We start from the raw sequence: 22,204 nt of genomic DNA, 5'->3' as shown, positions 1-22,204 counted from the left end.
TTTGCTAATCCTTAACAGCTCTTCAGTAAGGAATGAAACTTTACGTCTTGTCAATATCTCTTATTACTTTGAAGGCCAAAACCTTTCCCACTTCCTAAATATAAAATATTTTGTATCACAGTAGCTATAATCTAAGCTGATTCCAATTGCTCCTAACAGAAGGAATGGTTGACCACCTTGCCTATCTCTCTGAACATCTCTACACAGAGGATATATACTCCTCTGGGTGTGCCAACTTCAGTTATTTTGGATGTGAATAACCAAGTGAAAATAATGTAAGCATTCTGATTGCTTAAATGGCATTAGTTAGTACGTTGGTTCTCTAGTCTGACGTGAACTTGGTGTTTATTTAGCATTTGCAGACAGGATGTTGGAGTGCAGTTGTGACCCACCCAAACAACTTGGAAAATGTAGTAAGGCATCCGCCAGAGGCTCTGGCTGCTGCTTACAACAAACCCTTCATCTGCTCCCCTGGTCACACTTCAAGGTGCATTTGTGACTTAGTCTTCTTTCAATGACTCTCAGGCCTCTTATGGTAAATGCCAATAAATTGCTTCCCACATAGTTATCCGCTTAAGCTTTTCAGTTTCCTTATGACTGCCAGGGGACATTCACACTTTCTTAGCACTGTCTCATGTCTAGTATATTGCTGGCATTTTAAAGCAGGTTAATTAATCACGTATTTTTTTAGAAACTTAAATGGTCTGTGAGACTAATAATTTTTAGGGGAGAGGGGACTTAGAGGAGGAGGTTTAATTTTTTTCTCATTGGAATTTAAATGTGGGAAAAGAAAGAACAAAAGCAAACCAAGTAAAATTAAGCAACTACTATTCATTTGAAACACTGTTCTCTCCATGTAAGGTCTACCAAATAGCTTCCAGTTGCCATTTCAGAAAGAAAATGACAATGATCAGAGAATGTAATGTCTGAATGTTGAGTTTTAAACTCTACAGAAATAATTAGCCTGTGTTCTACTGTCCCCCAGATCCATGTCCTAGTGAGATTATTTAGCCTGATGGCACTCCCTTCTCTGTCACACACACACGAGTTCAACGCAGCCCCATGTGCTATTCCTTGCTTACTTGCCCAATATTTTCTTTCTCTGAAAACCTAACACACTTATTGGGCATCTACTAAATACTGTATAATAGTCGCATAATGACTAATAAATCATCCCTTTCCCCCTATAAAAATAAACTAAAGTGGGGAATCTGACAACGTATGGAACTAACCAGAATATTCAAAGCTTTTGGATTGTTACATCAAGGTTGCCATTACAGAGAAAGAAAAATGCACTATGTTGTAAGACCACTGAGATTTAAATTAAATTTTGTTTCTACTCCTAATATTTAAGGCAATGACAGAATAAAAGAAAACAAATAGTATATATTCGATGTTACAGAGTTTTCTCCACTTGTAAGGCCGTTTTTCACATGAACTTTTCTGAAAGAATGTTTTGTAATCTAAGCATCTTGTAGTTTTCCCACTGAAAAGCTTCCCCAAATGGAAAAGATATGGCATTTCCCTCCAAATTCCTGTTAGCATGCAAGCATATGATGGCATGCAGGCTGATGAGGAGACCTGAATATGGTGAGACTGGATTTAGGAACCATGTGGCCCATGGTTTTGATCCAGAAGCTGCGATTATTTCTCAGTATTTCTGTGTTGTACTGAATTGTATAATGTATGGACCTTTTACTTTCTGGTTGTTACCACATTTCAATAGACTGTAGCATAGATGTATACGTCCATTGGGTCATCCATCTGTAGATGTTTTGTTGAATCAAATGACTATGTCATTTGATGTTTCTGAAACTTCAGTTGTAACACCACCTTCATAATTCTTTCCATATTAGCATTCCATCTATACCATGATTTGATATTTTTCTTAATCAGCTCACTTTTTAAAAAAAAAACTTAAACTGAATATAAAAAGTATCTTTACATTGATTCTGTAAATAGGTTTAATATACTGGTATAATTTGCCCCCAAAATATAAGTGTATATTAATAGGAAAAAAAAAGAGTCCAAAATAATGCCTAAAGTCTGTCTCATACCACTAATGCTGCCCCTAATGCAACCTGGCAACACTTACATGGAAAGCGTCAATTGCATACAGGTAGATTGTGTGCACCTAAAATGTTATCTCCCTTTCTCTTATCATTCAGTGGTGAGCATGACTTGTGAGACTTATGACATTTATCCCTGAATTAAACATTAAACATTAACTGAAGCCAATTGAATGAGGTGTTACAGAGTAATTTTACTATACAACCCAGGTTTTCTCAAGTATTACTACTTTCAAATACTCTGCCTACTGTCAAATCTTCTGTTCTCTAAATTCCTATTTTCAGATTACAATAGATACTCTATACTTTCCAATCTATCATGAGCATATTTCTTAGAGCCATATCATATATCAACTAAATATTCAGGCCTCTCAAATATACTGAAATTCAGTACTCCAGAGAAGTCAAACTAACGTTTTAGAAAAAAAGACCAGGGGACTGCAGTTTTTACAGTTTCCTGCTATTCTTTATTGTACTCTAACGTTAATGAGAACGAGATACTTTGAACTCCTGTAGCAGTTTCTCATTATTGAGAAATACTGTGTTATTTTCCTTATCTGGAGGGGAATTTTGAGGCAATTCCTAGAGGTTTCTTTTATTTTATTACACTTACTAGGAATACAATTGGATTCAAGGACTTTCGTACTGGCATGAACCTTGCTTGGAGCTACATTCCTTAATTCCCAAAGGAGAAGTCCAGAGTATTATATTTTGAGGGCTTTCCTATCTTCAGATTTCCTACCTCTTTCATAAACTGTCAGGTTAGGATAATAATAAATCCCTACTATTTATTAATTACCTACATGCTAAGTAGACATTACTTTCTTACTTATACATCACAACATCCCTCCAAAGTAGATGTGATAATAATAATTTCATACATAAAGAAAGCCAATAATTTGTTCAAAATTTTTGGATCCAAGTATATTTCATTCCAAAGCTTGCTCTTCATGATGTTTGTGTGTGTGTGTGTGTGTGTGTAAGACAGAAAGAAAAGAGGAAGAGAGATTAAAAAATGCTATCAAGTTTTTGGAAGTTTTTAAAATTCACCCATCCTCTTTAGTTGAACAGTGGCAATGAATTAATATAATAAAAAAGGTGCATGTACATTACTAGTATAATGATAAACATATTTAACAGCCAGAAAATTTTAGATCTTTAAGATATGCAGGATTAAACAATCTAACTTCACTGTCCTTGTTTCTAATTTTTAGGCACTAACTTTTAGGTATCATAAACGCTGTGATGAGGGCATATATGACAACATCATGAGTTTGTTAACCATAAAGTATGATAAGGTCTTTGACCATCTCACAACATGAGTAATGGTAGTTTCCTGTTACCTATGCAACAGATGACATTTTGATTGCTGCATTAGGTAATACTGATTAACAAATGATCATTTTAAAAGGTAACAGTACGTGAAATCTCTGGTAATGTATAAATTTTAATATTTGTCAACAAATTACATTGGCTATTAAAAGGTACAGAATACTAGTTTTTAAAACTAGAATAAACATTTCTGCATGGAGTCAGTAATGTTGACATAAAATGAATTTTGTAATTGACTTTCAGAATTTTGCACTAATTCAATACTGGATTTCAGAAGAAAACTTAAATTATCTAATTTAAAATTTTCTAAGTGCTGCTGTATTTCCTTTGCATTCTGCCTCTCCTCTTGTGCCTCTTTCACGTTTCTTGTTCTTCTTTGTTCTAAACTTAAATGCATCTCGGCAAATTTAACCTTATTTTGAATTAAATATTTAAATTTTATTAAAGAAATACATGTAAATAATGTAATCAAAGAGTGATGAGTGTAGTATTCTCAAACTCCAGCATTGATTCCTGATTCCAATTCATATGTAAGAATGAAACCATAGAAAGGTGACAGTAAGCTCTAAGTGCATGGGTGAGGCTTGTGCACTGGGACTTTTACTGCAGCATCATTAAGTGCCCAGTGGGTATTTTCTTTGCCTCTTCCAAATGTTACTATTTGTAAGAGTTTTTTTTTTTTCCCCTCTGGGGTATCTCTATTTTTCTAGAGAAGGATATAAACACGCTTGCTAGCGTTCTGGTACGGGTAGGAGAAGGACACTGAAGGTCTTATTGACACATTGCAGACATTCATTTATTTGTCCTAAATAGAATTAAACATACAGCTATCCTTCCTCTACTCTCTGCCCAGTATCCCAAAGTCTCTGTCTTCCATGGAGAGGGATGCAAAGTATGTTGACTACACTGAGAAAGAGTGAGGGCTTATGGAGAAGTGTATATAATATACATGTTCATACACCTGCTATTTTTAGAACTCTTCCGTCTTCCAAAGTATGTTTTGGGGGAGTGGGGCAGCTCAGTTTGCTTCACTTTAGTATGGTTCTCGTATTTGGTTAAGTCATTGACCTTTTCTCCATCTACTTCTATCTTTATGCATCGTGGCTAGAGTTACAGACATCTCCCAGTTTCCTCAAAAATGAAATGTACCTTTCTGTTTTTTGTACTAATTATTAGTTTGAGTGATTTTTTAAAGAAAAAAATGGCATAGGAATATTGTTTCTCCACAGTTTTAAAGCTAGAAATCTGTAAGTTTTAGTTTAAAACAATTTTATATATTTATCTAAGCATATGCATTTACAAATTTTATTCAACAAATGACTATATGTAAACTCTCTCCAAGTATAGGCAAATATTAAGTATTTTTTATTATGGTAAAATACATATCACATAAAATTGACATTTTAACCCTTTCTAAGTGTACTGTTCAGTGGTACAATGTGCACTGTTGCACAATGATTATCTCCATACATCTCCAGAAGTTTTTCATCCTTCCAAATTGAAAACCGTGTGCTCATTAAATAGTAACTTCCTATTCTCCTCTTCTCCCAGCCCCTGACAAGCACCATTTAGCTTTCTGTCCATGTGAATTTGACTACTCTAGATATCTCATATAATGGAATCATAAAGATTAAGTTGTAAAGGTAGATTCAGAATCGCATAGCCAGTTATGGTCTAGGTATCTCATTATTAAAGAAAAAACAATCATGGAAGCACAAGGTTTGAAGACAACAATTCAAACCTTGAGAAATCAATGTACTTGTCTTATCCATCATCAATTCTTTACAAAGTATTCACTTGACTTTCATAGACAAAGTCAAGAGCAAAAACATCTTTGCCTTTACCAACATCTGGTGTGTGTTTTTAAAAATTATTCTTCTAACTATTTTTTTCTGTTTAAATATATACAAATGCTATCAGTGCTTATCCAGTTTGGTCACATTATAACTTTAGTTCTTATTTCAAATTTATAGTAGCTTCCTATATTTAATCAAGTATTTCCTAACTCTATATACCAATCTCAAGAGATAAAGCAAAATTTTAAAATTAACTTACTTTAATAAAAATAATTCTTAAAAGATTTTTGAAAGAGAAAGAAACTGGAAAGACCACATTGCCAAATGAAGCCCTAGTTTCTAACAGTGAGATAAATTGAGGTTTTTATTAAAATAAGATTTGAGGCTGGGCGCGGTGGCTCACGCCTACAATCTCAGCACTTTGGGAGGCCGAGACGGGTGGATTACCTAAGGTCAGGAGTTTGAGAATAGCCTGGCAAACATGGTGAAACCCCATCTCTACTAAAAAAAAAAAATACAAAAATTAGCTGGACGTGGTGGTGGGCACCTGTAATCCCAGCTACTTGGGAGGCTGAGGCAGGAGAATTGCTTCAACCTGGCAAGAGGAGGTTTCCGTGAGCTAAGATTGTGTCATTGGACTCCAGACTGGGCAACAAGAGCAAAACTCCATCTCAAAAAAAAAAAAAAAAAGATGTGAAAAGCAACCTGTCAAAAATAAATGCACACAAGATGTGTTTTAATAATAACTTAGTTTCTGATGTAATGGGAAATACTGAAAATTGATTTATTAGAAAGTAAACTCAGAACTATTTAATTTACATTTATTTGATAACATTTTTCTTGCACATATTAAAAATGCCAAAATAATCCAGGCAACTCAGGCAATTTCCCCTTGATCACAGATTACAAGTAAGTTTTCTCTAACGTTAAAGGTCTACTCTGAGAAAATGCCTACTATTTAGGAAGTGTATGTAGGATCAAGTTAAGAAGAGGCCTTTGGAGTCAGACTGCCTGGTTGCAAATCCAAATTCCACTAACCACTAGTTGTTTGATTGCAAACAAATTATTTAACCTTCCCTGGCCTCAGTTTCCTCAGTTATAAAATGAAGAGAAAAGAGAATTTTCTTGAGGACTAAAAAAGACATGTAAAACCTTAGCAAAGTATCTGGAATATGGTAAGGAATCAATAAATAATATCTGCTATTAAGTTTTAGAAGAGTAATCAATGAGCTATTGAAAAAAGCAGCTTTAAAACTTAAAAATATATGTTACTGTACTAGTATTTGATTTAAAATAATTGGTTTGTGTTTTTATCTTCCTTTCGATCCTGGCTCCTTGACTTCCTTTACACATAGCTTATGTAGTTTTCCTGACTCCTATTTTACACATCAAAGGTTTTATTCTCTTATCTTTGGATTATCTTTCAAAAACACAAATCTTAAAATGTCAAAGCCTCTGATGAAAAACTTTCCATAGCTTCATATTCCTTATAGGATCAATTCTAGCCTTTTTTGTGTGTTAAATAAAAACTTCTACCATTTGGATTCAATCTACTATTCAGCTTAGCCCTTGATAACTAATCTTTCCCACCCTATATTGCCAGCCACACAATCTCACACACCTTGCCCTAAATCTGCTCACTTTGTTTCCCTTGCCTGGGGAAACTCTCACCTTTCTCCCACTTCCCCGCTAAGTATATTTCCTACTCTACCTTCGAGATCTAGCATAAGTAGCAGTAAAGGCCAACTAACTCCAAGACAAACTCAGAAGTTCAGTCTCCTTGGATTGATTGAGTCTGGGAATATCTCTGGTTAATTTTGTTTATTATTATTATTATTTTATAACACATTTGCAGGGTATGGTGGCAACACACAGTGAACATCACAGGGACATTCAAATCCTACAGCCACTGTTCAGCTATTGATTTGGACTGTGTAAGCTTTGAAAATACATTGTCTCTTTAAGATTCAATATATTCTTCTACAAAATAAGGACAATATGCACACCTAGAATCCTCCCAGGGTTCCTCTGGGATTAAATGAGAAAGCCTGCTGAACAATCTGCAATCCCTTGCTCTCGATCACTTTCAGATCTTTGCATACACATTTCTGGCAGGATTATATTTCTTTTCTTTTACCTCTCTTTTTGATCAAGAGTTAAATTGGGACTACGCCTCCCATCCTGCTGTTCTGCAATCTGAATTAGGTGTCTGGCCATGCAAACCTCTAGATGCTCATCCTAATTCCTTTCAATTTATCAGCACCATATGGTCATCCTGTCTTCATTTGGCTAACTATAAGCCACTAACTAGAAACTCCTACCGGAAAGGATTGTTTTAACATTCTTGGTAGAGCACAAGGCTTTATGGAGGCCCAAATAGAAACTTGGACCTCCATAATGCTGTGAGTTTCTTTGAAAACAGGGAATGAGGCTTCTTCATCTTCGTATTCAGAATACCTAGCACAATATCTGGCTCACAAGGTGTTTGCTTAACAACAGAATAAATCTTTGGTCAACAATGGTAGATAAGCCCTTTACAAATTTTCTTCCTGTGCCCTTTTGTGGCATTTGCTTCATGGCTGGAATTCGATTTCCAAAATTGAGTCTTGCCTCTCTCTTGTTTTTCAGAAGCCTCCATCCCTAAAAGTTACTTTAGATGCCTTCTTTGCCAAAAAGGAGTTCCTACAATAGTGTTATAATAATAATAAAAAAAAAATTCTTCCAAAGAAAAAGAAACTGGTTGGGGTAAAGAACTATACTGGAAGAAGTCTTAGGCAGGCACTGAGTCAACACCAGCATCATTGATAAGCGAAAAATTATTTTCTAAATATTTAGGAAAAATGGCCTTAATCTGGAGAAACTATTATGCAATGTGATAGTCAACCCAGGTAGAGTATTTGAATTCTAATAAGGATCTTTTGGAAGCTCAATTCAAAGAAATAACTTTTCCAGGAAGAGTTTCCCCACATTTTGGCAGGACAATGGGGAGGGTGTTTGTGTCATCTCATAAATCTGCCAATCAGTCACCAATCAGTCTCTGAATGAGACGGCTGTTTCTCTGGATGAAAAGGCTGCATCCTGGCTGGTCTCTAAGAACCTTTTCTGGAGCCATTACTAAGTGTTGTCCAATTTGCAACCCCTCACTCTCAATCATTTTCAGATCTTTGCATATTCATCTCTGGCAGGATTATCCTTCTTTTACCTCTCTTTTTGGTAAAGATGCATTAGCACATTCGCATTTGTATCAACCACATGAAGACTGTATATCCATGTACTGGATGAGAGGACTGAAGGGCACTAAGTGCTTCCCCTGCAAGTTCAGTGGATGAACCAGGTCAGAACTCAAGCCTGCTGGCTCCAGAAGAGGAAATCTGAAGATGACAGGATGAGCTCCCATTTATTGATTGCTCACCATGTGCCAGGCACTGGGTAAGATGTTCCACATGTTCTCTCATTTAACATTTAAAACAAACTCACAGGCTAGGTACTATTATTTCTTCCACCACACAGTCAATAAAACTGAGGTCTACAGGAAGTTAAGTACCATGCCCTAGGTCTTACATTGGGACTTAAACTTAGATTACCTAAATCAAGCATAACCTGGGGAAAGCATAACCTTGAGAACTAAACAAATATCATTTTAAGTAACATCTCAATAGGAAATTTTTAAAAGCTTATTTAAGCAATTATTTGATAAGAATGGTAGAATGGGTAAACTTATTACTCTGATCATGGTTTTTTTGTGCACATGACATTGAAATCATTAAAAGTTAGTCACTGTTTTTATTCTAGGAATCACAACTTTCAAATATTTCAATTATTTAGATACCAGACTGCAAGTGTACACAAAAGTAACTCTTGAAAACAGTGCCATTAAGCAATGACTCCCCATTCTGCACACTCACATTCCCTGGCAACTACTAACCTGTTTTGTAATATCTATGGACTTACCTATTCTAGACATTTCATTTAAATAAAATACAATATGTGACCAAACAAGTAACTTTTGGAAGAAATGCATTTTCACTTTACTATGTTGGTTCTTTCCTTGGAATTAAGACCAATTATTTTGTATTTCAAAAATACTTTCTTTGGATGTATCATATTTGCAATTAAAATTTTCTTTTTGGATTGAGAGGGAGGTGGAGCCATATGGCTAAATAGCAGCCTGCACCGATTGCCCTCCCAAAGGAACAACAAATTGAACAACTCTCCACACAAAAAAGCACTTTCATAAGAACCAAAAATCAGCTTAGGTACCAGCTTAGCCACAGTGCGGCAAACCACCAAGGGGGTTCCTGATTCCAGGGCTTGGCTCCTAGATGGCATTTCTGGACCTTCCCTGGGTTAGAGGTGGGGCCACTGCCCCAAAACAGACTTCTAGGCCTGGCAGCATTCACCACAAACTGATTGAAGAGCCCCTGGGCCTTGAATGAACATCAGCAGGAGCCAGACAGTACTGGTTGCAGGCCTGGGGCAGCGGTGGCCACAGGGAGAGACTCCTCTGCTTGTGGAAAGGAGAAGGAAGAGTGGGAAGGACTTTGTCTTGTGCCTTGGGTGCCAGCTCACCCACAGTAGAATAGAGTACCGGTAGATTCCTAAGATTTCTGACTCCAGGCCCTGGTTCCTGCACGTCATCTCTAGACCTGCCCAGGACTAGGAGGAACTAGTTGTCCTGAAGGGAAGGATACAAGCCTGGCTGGCTTTACCACCTGCTGATTATAGAGCCCTAGTGCCTTGAGTAAACATAGGCAGGAGCCAAGCAGTGGTTACTGCAGGCTTTGGGCAAGACCCAGTGCTGTGCTGGCTTCAGGTCTGACCCTATGCAGTCTCAGTGGTGGTGGCCACAGGGGTACTTGTGTTACCCCTCCCCCAGATCCAGGAGAGAGAGAGAGAGAGAGAGAGAGAGAGAGAGAGACTGAGACTGAAACTGTTTGTTTGGGAGAAAGTAAGAGAAGAGAAAAAGGGTCTCTGCCTGGTAATCCAGAGAATTATTTTGGATATTATCCAAGGCTACTAAGGTGGTACCTCGGCAAGAGCCACAATGTTACTAGGCTTGGAGTGCTCCCTAATGCATATATTCCTGCAGTGACCAAAAACTTAGACCACAACACCTAAGTTTCTTCAAACATCTGGAAAGCCTTCCCAAGAAGGACAGGTACAAACAAGCCCAGAATGCAAGGCTACAATAAATACCTAACTCTTCAATGCCCAGACAACAACGAACATCCACAAGCATACAGCCTATCCAGAAAAACATGACATCACCAAACGAACTAAATAAGGCATCAGTGACCAATCCTTGAGAAACAGAGATATGTGACCTTTTAGACAGAGGAAATTCAGTGGAATTCAAGATAACACACAGAAGGAATTCAGAATCCTATCAGATAAATTTAACAAAGAGATTACAATAATTTAAAAGAATCAAGCAGAAATTCTGGAGTTAAAACATGCAACTGACATACTGAAAAATGTATCAGAGTCTCTTAACAGCACAATTGATCAAGCAGAAGAAAAAACTGTGAGTTTGAAGACAGCCTACTTGAAAATACACAGAGAAGACAAAAGAAAAAACAATAAAAAAGAATGAGGCACTCCTAGAAGACTTAGAAAATAGTCTCAAAAGGGCAAATCTAAGAGTTATTGGTCTTTAAAAAAGTTAGAAAGAGAGATGGGGGTAGAAAGTTTATTCAAAGGGAAAATAACAGAGACCTTCCCAAACCTAGAGAAATACAATATTCAACTATAAGAAGCTTATAGAACACCAAGCAGACATAACCCAAAGAAGACTAGCTCAAGGCATTTAATGCTCAAACTCACAAAGGTTGAAGATAAGAAAGAATCCGAAAAGCAAGAAAAAATAAAAAAATAACATACACTGGAGTTTCAATATGTCTAGCAGCAGACTTCTCAGTGGAAACCTTATAGGCCAGGAGACTTATTTACAGTGCTAAAGGGAAAAAACTTTTAATTCAGACTAGTATATCCTGTAAAAATATTCTCCAAACATGGAGAAATCAAGACTTTCCCAAATAAACAAAAGGTGAGGGATTTCATCAATCCCAGACCTATCCTACAAGAAATGCTACAGAATTCTCTTCAATCTGAAAGAAAAGCATATTAATGAGCAATAAAAAATCATCTAGAGGAACAAAGCTCACTAGTATTAGTAAATACACAGAAAAACACTGAATATTATAACTGTTATTTTAGTATGTAAATGACTCATATCTTAAATAGAAAAACTAAAAGATAAATTGATCAGAAATAATAACTACAACTATGTTTTGAAATATAGACAGTACAATAAGATATAAAGAGAAAGGGCGGGGGGGACAAAGCTAAAGTGTAGAGTTTTTACTGGTTTTCCCTTTGCTTGTTTGTTTATGCAATCAGTGGTAGGTTGTTATCAGTTTAAAATAATGAGTTATAAGATATTATTTACAAGCCTCCTGGTAATTGCATATCAAAAAACATACATCGGTACTCAAAAAATATAAAGCAAAAAATTAAAACATACCACCAGAGAAAATCACCTTTACTAAAAGGAAGACAGGAAGGACAAAAACCGTATGACCATTTCAACAGATGCTGAATAAGCATTTGCTAAAATTCAACATCCCTTCAGGATAAAAATCCTCAAAAAATTGAGTATAAAAGGAAATACCTCAACACAATAAAAATCATACATAACAGACTCACAGCTGACATCATACTGAATGGGGTACAACTGAAGGCTCTTCTTCCAAGATGTGGGACAAGATAAGGATGCCCACTTTCACCACTGGTATTCCATGTACCAGTGGAATACCAATTCCAGTATATACCAGTATATACCAATAATAATACTGGAAGTCCTTGCTAGAGCAATCAGACAAAAAAAGAAATTTGAAAGGAAGAAGGCAAATTATCCCATATGCAGAAAATGTGATCTTAAATTTGGAAAAACCTAGACTCCACCAAAACACTATTAGAACTGATAAATAAATTCAGTGAAGTTGCAGGATACAAAATTAACATACAAAAGTTAGTAGCATTTCTACATGCCAACAGTGAACAATCTGAAAAAGAAATTAAGAAGGTAATTTCATTTAAAATAGGTACAAAAAAAATTAAGTACCTAGGATTAACTAAACCAAAAAAGTCCACAATGATCTCAATGATCTATCAACATAAAATATTGATAAAAAAATTAAAGTGAGCACAAAAAAATGGGAAGATATTCCATATTCATGAATTGGAAGGCTTAATACTGTTAAAACGTTCATACTACCCAAAGCAATCTACAGATTCAATGTAATCCCTATAAAAATACCAATGACATTCTTCACAAAAATAGAAAAAAATCCTAAAATTTATATGAAATTACAAAAGACTCAAAATAGCCAAAGGTATCCTGAGCAAAAAGAACAAAACTGGAATATCAGTTTTGAACCCAGAAATAAACCCACACATCTACAGTGAACTCATTTTCAACAAAGGAACCAAGTATATACATTGGGAAAAGACAATCTCCTTAATAAACGGTTCTGGGAAAACTGGATATCCATACGCAGAAGAATGAAACTAGACTCCTATCTTTTGCCATATACAAAAATCAAGTAAAAATGGATTAAAGACTTAAGTCTAAGACTCTGAACTATGAAACTACTAAAAGAGAACTTTGAAGAAAGTCTCTAGAACATTGAACTGGGTAACAATTTCTTAAGCAATACCCTACACGCATAGGCAACCAAAGCAAAAATGGACAAATGGGACAAATGGGATCACATCAAATTAAAAAGCTTCTGCACAGCAAAGGAACAATCAACAAAGTGAAGAGACAACCCACAGAGTGGGAGGAAATATTTGCAAACTATCCATCTGACAAGGGGTTAATAACCAGAATATATAAGAAGCTCACACAACCCTATAGGAAAAAACTAATAATCTGATTTTAAAATAGGCAAATTATTAAATTTTTAAAAATCTGATTTAAAAATAGGCAAAACATCTGAATATGTATTTCTCAAAAGAAGACATACAAATGGTAGATAAGTATATGAAAAGGTGCTCAACATCATTGATCGTCAGAGAAATGCAAATCAAAACTATTGTGAGATATCATCTCACCCCAGCTAAAATGGCTTTTATCCAAAAGACAAACAATAACAAATGCTGGTGAGGATGTAAAGGAAAGGGAACTCTGGTACACTTTTGGTAGAAATGTAAATTAGTACAACTACTATGGAGAACAGTTTGAAGGCTCCTCAAAAGATTAAAAACAGAGCTACCACATGATCTAGCAATCCCACTGCGAAGTACATACCCAAAAGAAAGAAAGTCAGAATATCAAAGAGTTATCTACACTCCCATGTTTATTGCAGCACTATTAACAATAGCCAGGATTTGGAAGCAATCTAAATTTCCATCAGCAGGTGCATAGATAAAGAAAATATGGTACATATATATAATGTAGTACTGTTTAGCCATAAAAAAGAATGAGGAACTGTCATCTGCAACAATAAGGATGGAAGTGGATATAATTATGTTAAGTGAAATAAGTCACTCATAGAAAGACAAACTTCACACGTTCTCACTTTTTGTTGGAGCTATAAATTAAAACAAACTAAGGAGAGCAGAAGACAGTTTCAGAGGTTAGGTAGGGTAGCGTGGAGGGAAGGGTGGGATACTTAGTGGGTATTAAAAAAATGTAATTTGATAGAATCAATAAGAGCTAATATTTGATAGTACAACAGGGTGACTACAGTTAACAATTTATTGTATGTTGGGTAAATTTATTGTATTGTATGTAGGGTAAAATTGGATTGTTTGTAACATAAAAAAGGAGAAATGCTTGAGGTGATGCATACCCTTTTACCATGATGTGATTATCACACATTGTATGTTTGTATGTATTCCACAAATATATACACCTACTATGCATGCACAAAAATTAAAAAGTAAAAAAGTATAAAAAAGTTTTTTTTTGAATGGATAGCTTCTGTTTAAGGGATAGGAAAGCAGACTTAGACACTATTTAACCTGACCTTGTATATTAATCTGTGTTTTTTGGGGGAGAAACACAGTCTGTTCATTCCAGGCATGCGGTGAACTCTAAAAAATACCCACAAACAACACAGAACAGTAATTTTCAGAAGAAGGGATCCAGTGTGTTACCTATGTTCTTAAAGACAGTGCTTTGTCTGATATTTTTGCAGAAAAGTTGAGTGTTAAGTATGGTGCTTGGCAGAAGTTGTTTTATGGAAAATGGAAGGCAAATAAGCAAGAAGAGATCATGCCAAAATACTCCCTGTTTTCAGGGCAGATTGTTATTCCATATGGGGAAAGAATATGAAAAAGCTCTCCCACCCAAGACCATGAAATTTAAGCCTTCATTCAGCTGACAGTCTTCAGTGAGTCAGATTCCTGCAGGATTTAAGTTACTCCCTGGCTGACTCTCAGGCATCTCTGTAGATAGTTAACCTTTTTCTTGTTACCTTATAGTAACAATAAATTCTTATTAAATTACAGTGATAAAAAGTAATAACAATTTAAAATATAAGCTATTTTTAAAGTAACAATCTTGCAAATGGGAAGTACCTTAGGTAAAGATGTTTTAATACCTTTTTAGGCCTCACTACTTATATCTAACATATTAAAATGGGCCCACTTTCCACAATGTAGGTTATTTTTGCTATCAACAGTCTCGGAAGGGTCTTTATAATTTTGCTTTTGAAATTATGTGGCTACTATTAAACTCATTTAACCAATGACTGCCTTGATTTCTTTGCAATCATCCAGCACACTTGGAGATACTTGTAAAATAAAAAACTCAGCATATAAGTATCTTTTTAATTTAATAAAATGTTATGAATACTCATTTGACAATTAATGAAGTTGAGATAATCTTATGCTTTGAACACTTAATTAAATGTTAATCCTCATTTTGCAGTTTTCTTTTTGTATTCAATTACTTCATTTTCCAGTTCTCAAATGGTTTTATAGCCCCATGAAAAGCCATGGGCTGTAGCCCCTGAGGACTATAGTGCCTGATAGGGACCACAGAACCCTGAAGGTGTGATCTGGAAAGAAAGGGAATTCTGGTAAGAAGTGATTCATGCAAGAAGATGTATTTAGCATTTCCAGATAGTGCACTATTTCCTGTACTACCTTGATAATTATGAGTTACCTTCCCTTGCTAATGAGATGAAGTAAGTCATCAAGCATTTATTGTTACAAGGGTTTTATTCATGATCCAGCTCACACTTAGTATCACAGATGATTTTTAGAAAACATAAATTGTGATTGCCAGCTCTGAGGACCTAAAGTTTAGCTGCGAAGAAGAAGAATGCGAAGAAGAAAACCTTAAGGTTTTCTCTGGAATAACTGAACACATGAGATTGCAAGGTGATAAGTTCAAGGTTTGGATATTTGAATGACCAAACTAAAGCAATAATATGGCTTTCTTAAATAATACGGTTATTTAAATGATTCTAGTTGTGTTAAACTATTCTTTTAAATACCTGGTGAGTGGGTTAGGAACTAAGCTAGAGTCTGAGAAGCATGGCATTGCTGTTGGCCCCACCGGGATGAGAGTCATTACTACGATCCAAGAAAAGAGGAAAATCATTCATTTTTCACTCACTCCCAGGGATGAGGTTTTGAACAGGGTTAGGTTCTTATTTCAATTAGAGGAACTAGAACCATGAAAAGAAATTTTGGCCCTAAGGAAAACAGATATATCAGAGTTTAAAATTCTTTTTCCCATTCTGCTCTATTGCTCAGCAGATATGGTCAGTATATTTTTTCTTTGAAATGGACTTTGTTTTTTAAGATTATGTAGAATGTATTGTTCGGAAAAAAACACAGAATATTCAAGCAGAGGCCAAATAACCAAATGCATTTTTTTCTCCATTGTGTTCTTACCTAAATAGGAACTATAATAATAACAAGGCCTCAGTAATGCAGAGGAGTTCTTGCCCTTCTGTAAGTGGGCGAGGTGCATGTGCAGACAGGTAGGCCATTAGGTCAAATTTCAATGTCTGAGCTACTCTCCTAACCCCATGGGAGTCACATACCACTGAAGGCAAAATCTGGCTGCAGGGTCACCTGTGTTGCATTGGAAGACTGTGAGTCGTCTCTTCATGCTTAGCTCTGCAACAGCATGAAAAGGTCACCACGACCATGCTCACCTATTCTGGTGAATTAAACGTATAAGTAGCCTGCTTCCAACTCCTTGGAGATTATTTCTGAGAACATTTGTCTTCTCAACTTGTTGCTGGACATGACTGGAAGCAGAATAAATGGCTATAGAATGTTTAATTTACCCAGAGAAACTGCTTGGCAGTCTTTGGATTATGGAAAATTAATTGTGGAAACTTAATGTTGACCTTTGATCATAGCATGAGGACAGACTTACTTAGCGTCCTGAGCCATGAGGCCCGGAGTTAGCTGACCTCTGTTGCTTGATCTCCGCAAAGCGGAGACAAAATGGCACATTTCCAGGTTCTTCATTATAAACGATTCCTGCGCGCGCCTAAAACCTTTCCCACACGCGCCTAAACCTTTCCCGCGTGCGCCCAAACCTTTCCCCGCAGGCGCCCAAACCTTTCCCGCACGCGCAAACTTTTTCGCGCCCAGGAAGATATGCAGCCTACAGCGCAGGTGCGATCCCGCGCCCGGGAAAATTACAAACCCACGGTGCATGCGCAATTGTAATTTGAGAAGACCCAGTTCCTCGTCACCGCCCTGGCCCAACCTCTTCCTCTGCCAGCATATATAAGGCATCGCACCACCATTATTAAACGAGACTTGATCAGGCTATTTGTCTTGTCTCTATTTCTCGTGTTTTCTTGTCTCCTCCATTCCCACTCCCCCTTCCAGGGCCCGTTCGACTGTCCTGCGGGTCGGGACAACTTAGAAGCTGTTTTCTTGTGTGTGTCAGCCAGTCTTACCAAGAATCATTTAAGGGAATGAAGAGTAAAACTCTTTTATATAAGGTATTATTTTAGCGGGGCCACTGCATCTCTGTGTGAGCTGTCCATTGAACAACTCTAGGGAGTACCATTTATACAAACCACAGTGTGAATTGTGCTTTCAGAACTGTGCAAAATGATGGCCCTGTCTTTCTCCAATGGTGACATAATGTAACTATACTTGACATAATGTAACTATACTTTTCATCTTTAAATAGATCCTGAAAGCTGAAGTTGAAGCACTGAGGTTGACACTCTGGGCTATACAGAGAAAGCAGTGTCAGATGGTGGTTAAGAACACCTTGTAGGTAGACTGCCAAGGTATAAGTCCTAACCTGGCCCTTACTCCAGCCAGATTGCTTTACTTCTCTATGCCTCAGTCTCCTCAATTGTAAAATGAGTGAAATCAGAGTGGCTGGGAGAATTACATTAAATAGTGCAGGTAAAATAATTCAAAGAACAATGCATGCAGTCACGGACTCAATAAAGGTTAACTCTAAAGAATGTGTCTCTCTTTTGTTCAATCATTAGGATGCTGGAATGAATAAAACATTATCACAGCTGTTTTATTATGATTCTGCTTTAAGAATATTTATGGCTGTAGAGGAAACATTTTCTGTGTGCCTTTATGAAGGCTAATAACTAGGAACAGTTTAATAGAATGCTCTTAGAGAAAATGAAAAACAGAATTTTATGACAGCCATTAAGAGTTTAAAAGAGATTGTGGTAGGGATTGTCTCTTCTGGATATTTTCAGACGTAATTATTGGTGAAGGCTAATAGAAATCCATGCAGTTTCAGATACTGATAGAAAATGATAGGCATTCCAAAAATAAACATTAAGCAAAGGCTACAAAATTAACATTATACCTCCCCGTTTACCTTTTTATCTCTCAGGTGGCACAAAAGCTTGACAAAGTGTCTATGAACCATTTGAAGATTTTTGTTGGGGCAATCAGATATCTATTAAAAGGCATTATTTAAGAAAGCTAACCAAATAACATTTTACTATTGACTAATAAACTTTCTAATAATCTTCAATTTTATTTTAATAAAATATTAGATGTAGTTCAGTTTTTCAACTCTGGAATAGTGACCCAGGAAAAATATGAGGGAAACTTGAAGTCTATGGAAGTTGTATTTGGTGTTAACTGAGGCCTTTGTGTCAGCCCAACACAAACTGTAAAGTCAAAAGTGTGACTTTCTCTTTCTGGTCTTGACAGGCTTTTGTTCTGATAGACTTGTCCTCATCCTTAACCTCCCACTCTTCTTCTAGGGTATCCAGGTAGCTCTTCAGGTGCGCAGGGTGCCTGTTGCCTCTGCTAGCCTGCCTAGTTGGTAACATCAGGCAGAGATGAGGCAGGAACTTCTGCCCTCAGGCTCGACTAGTGGTTGTAAGGCCAAGGATCACATGAAAAAAGTATCACCTTCAGATTACCTTCCCTGTGTATTCTGTTTTTGTAGTTTTCATCAGAGAGTAAGCAACCATCATGTGAATATGGTGTCTTGAATGATCTGTTAAAATGGCAGCTCTCAGAGAAGATGCTCTCCATTCTCTGCTTTCCTCCTCCTCCTACCTCAGCCCCTCTCAGAAATCGGGCTGGTGGTATTAGGGAGTGAAGCAGGCTGAATTTAAGAAATAAAAGACAGCTTTGGAATGATGATGGACAGCAACTTTTATTTGTCCTCAGTGTCAGGATAAGGACCCATGGGGGTGGGAAATATTGCAAATACAAACCTTGAAAGGAGGTAGCGGGCTGGGCGCGGTGGCTCACGCCTGTAATCCCAGCACTTTGGGAGGCCGAGGCGGGCGGATCACAAGGTCAGGAGATCGAGACCACGGTGAAACCCCGTCTCTACTACAAATACAAAAAATTAGCTGGGCGCGGTGGCGGGCGCCTGTAGTCCCAGCTACTCAGGAAGCTGAGGCAGGAGAATGGCGTGAACTCGGGAGGCGGAGCTTGCAGTGAGCCAAGATCGTGCCACCGCACTTCCAGCCTGGGCGACAGAGCAAGACTCCATCTCAAAAAAAAAAAAAAAGAAAGGAGGTAGCTGCTATTCAGAGCCAACATAGTCAACGTTTCTCAATTGTACAGAGAAATGTGAAATTATATGTGAGATCTTTCCACTTTCAATCGTGATGCTAATTCAAAATGAAAAAAAAAATCTGCCTGGCCTAACAAAACAAGTTTGGGGTGGGGGTGGTTACCAGGTTTCCTTTTAGCCACTGTTTAGGACATACTGATGTACTGTTTTATTAATCGCCAAGAAACTCATTTATGTTGAGTGGCTAATGCATCAGTAGGGTAATATTTACTTCATATTTTAATATTTTATATGTTAATAGTAGATATAATAAATAATAGTAACCTTACCGTGGGATTAGTTTCCAATGGTAAACATTTCAGGCCTTCAGGCGTTCAGGCCTTCAGGCCTTAAGGAGGAATTCTGAATTGTGATGCAATGGCAAGTGCCTATTCCATCCAAGCATAAAACCAATCCTAATTTATTTAAAAGAAAAAAATCCTGCATTGTTACTCTTTAGCTAATGATTAACCAAAGTCTGAGTGACTAGTAGAATGAGTAATTTTGTTACATCAGCCAGAGAAGGTAGAAGGAAACTAACATTTATTCTATACCTACTATCCACTGGGTGCTTTATCTGTATTTTCTCTTCTAATCTTCAAAACAACCCTGTAAGGTAGTTATTACAAAAAAGGAATAATTACAACTTATTCCTTATTTTGCAGCTGTAAGTTGATGTTTAGAGAGGTCACGTCCAACTCTCTTGGACCATGCTTTTTCATTATACGAGGAATGTTGATGTTGCCAAATATTAATTCAGGAGCTGGTACAGTTAGAAATTAGTAACACACACATGCGCGCAGGTAAAACACAAGGTTAAACTTACTAGGTTAGGCAAGGTTAGCTGCCATATGATAGTTAAAAGGGAAGAATTCTGTGCTGATAAATGGAGTCTTTTTCCCCTTAATTGAGTTATCCTGTGTCATTGTTAGGCACTGTAGACAGTGAATACATTAACTGAGATCTGATACTTCCTCTTATCCCTGAAAAACCAACACAGGGCTCAATGTAATTAGGTGTAAATAGGTGACTTAACCCTTCAGATCTTTATGGAGGAGAGATAAGTGTCTTATGTGATTGAAACAGGAGGGATCAACAAAGATTGGAGAAGAATTAAGGGCTAGCAAAATCTGTCATGATTCCAAAAGGATCGAGTTGAAAGTGAAACTAGCTCATGCATTTTCACAACAGCTTCAGAGTTAACATCCTATAAAGGAATCTATCAACATTGTGACATTTGTTTAGTCTTCTATAAGTGAGAAAATGTGTCCTTCCATGCAATACTAAATGTAATTATCATGTGATCAATTTAATCCAACTTCACATAAATCCCAATGATTAAATCTATTATCTATTTAGAATATTATCACATACTTAGGAAGATAGATCAATAAATACTTATGGGTCCTTGTGGTAAATAAATACTAATGCATAGATGAGGTTATACTTGCCTAAGGGAGTTTACAATAAAAAGAGGGATGGGTAATGAAAGACATAATGTCCATGAAAACCACCACATTATTGCTTTATTTGCTTCCTAGGCCTCATATGTGAATTTTTTTTTTCTTTTTTTTTTTAACTATCGATTCTTACCTAGTAGAGTTTCAATGAGCGCAAAATTTGCCTGGCTTCTATCCTCCTATGTCTCTAGTACCTAGAACAGTGCCTGAACTTAGGAAGCACTCAATAAATATTGGGCAAATGAATGGATGAATGAATGAATGAATGAATGACATAGATTATGAATGTTATAATGAAAAAGCAGAGAGAAAAAAATTATCTGGGCTGGATAGTCAGAGAATGTTTCCAGGAGAGGGGATCCTAAATATGGACTTTGATAGCTGATAAAGGAAGGCAGTTTCCTTGAGAAGAATGGCGTAGACACAAAGGCTAGGTAAGGGCAAAGAGACACCTGGAGTAATGTAGATTTACTGCTACTCTATCAGTAAATCTTGACGAAAAGACTTGAGGTCACATAAAGAAGAACTCTAATAAAAATGGAACAGGTTCCCTTGGCGTTGGTAGGAGAGGTGATTTCTGTGAGGAGAGGTACTGGAGCTTCGGGTAGAGAACACATAGCAAAAATATGATAGCAGGCAGTCAATCCCAAGGCACAAGTGAAACTTTTTTTTGAGACTGAGTCTCACTCTGTTGTCCAGGCTGGAGTGCAGGGGGATGATCTTGCTCACTGCAGCCTCTGTCTCTGTGGTGCAACTGATTCTCATTCTCAGCCTCCCGAATGACTGGGATTACAGGTATGCACCACCACACCAGGATAATTTTGTATTTTTAGTAGAGATGGGGTTTCACTATGTTGGCCAGGCTGGTCTTGAATTCCTGGCCTCAAATGATCCACCTGTCTCAGCCTCCCAAAGTGCTGGGATTATAGGCGTGAGCCACGTACTCGGCCATAAGTGGAACTTTTAAAGTTTCCTCACACTCTGGGATTCCAGGCCTCTCTTTTGGCCTGGTTGCTGAAACAATTTAGGAGAATTTCTTAAAATTTTCAAAGTATTCATAAATGGAACTTTGCTTTCCTCCTCCTAAATCAAGACAAAATTCACATTGACCACAGGTTATCTTATATTTGGTGAAATCATTATTTCAGTTGGTGGAGAAACAATCATTTTGCAAGTTAGCTCTAGAAGTGGTAATTGAAAGTGACATTTAAGAAACATTTTTGGCCAGGCGCAGTGGCTCACGCTTGTAATCCCAGCACTTTAGGAGGCCGAGGTGGGCGGATCACGAGGTCAGGAGATCGAGATCATCCTGGCTAACATGGTGAAACCCCATCTTTACTGAAAAAAAAAAATTAGCCGGGCATGGTGGCGGGTTCCTGCTGTCCTAGCTACTTGGGAGGCTGAAGCAGTAGAATGGCATGAACCTGGGAGGCGGAGCTTGCAGTGGGCCGAGATTGTACCACTGCACTCCAGCCTGGGTGACAGAGGGAGACTCCATCTCAA

At 37.1% G+C, this 22,204-nt stretch overlaps 1 protein-coding gene across 5 annotated transcripts in view; it reads right to left on the bottom strand.

Moving 5' to 3' along the window:
- PDE4D (phosphodiesterase 4D, cAMP-specific) overlaps positions 1–22,204 on the bottom strand; it is a 1,579,839-nt gene that overhangs the window by 306,389 nt on the left and 1,251,246 nt on the right. The window lies entirely within an intron of this gene.

Source organism: Colobus angolensis, unplaced genomic scaffold (genome assembly GCF_000951035.1).
Source record: "Colobus angolensis palliatus isolate OR3802 unplaced genomic scaffold, Cang.pa_1.0 Scaffold212, whole genome shotgun sequence".
In the NCBI taxonomy this organism is placed as follows: Eukaryota; Metazoa; Chordata; class Mammalia; order Primates; family Cercopithecidae; genus Colobus; species Colobus angolensis.
The sequence above is the reverse complement of the archived record's forward strand: the minus strand, read 5'-3'. Positions and strand labels throughout refer to the sequence as shown.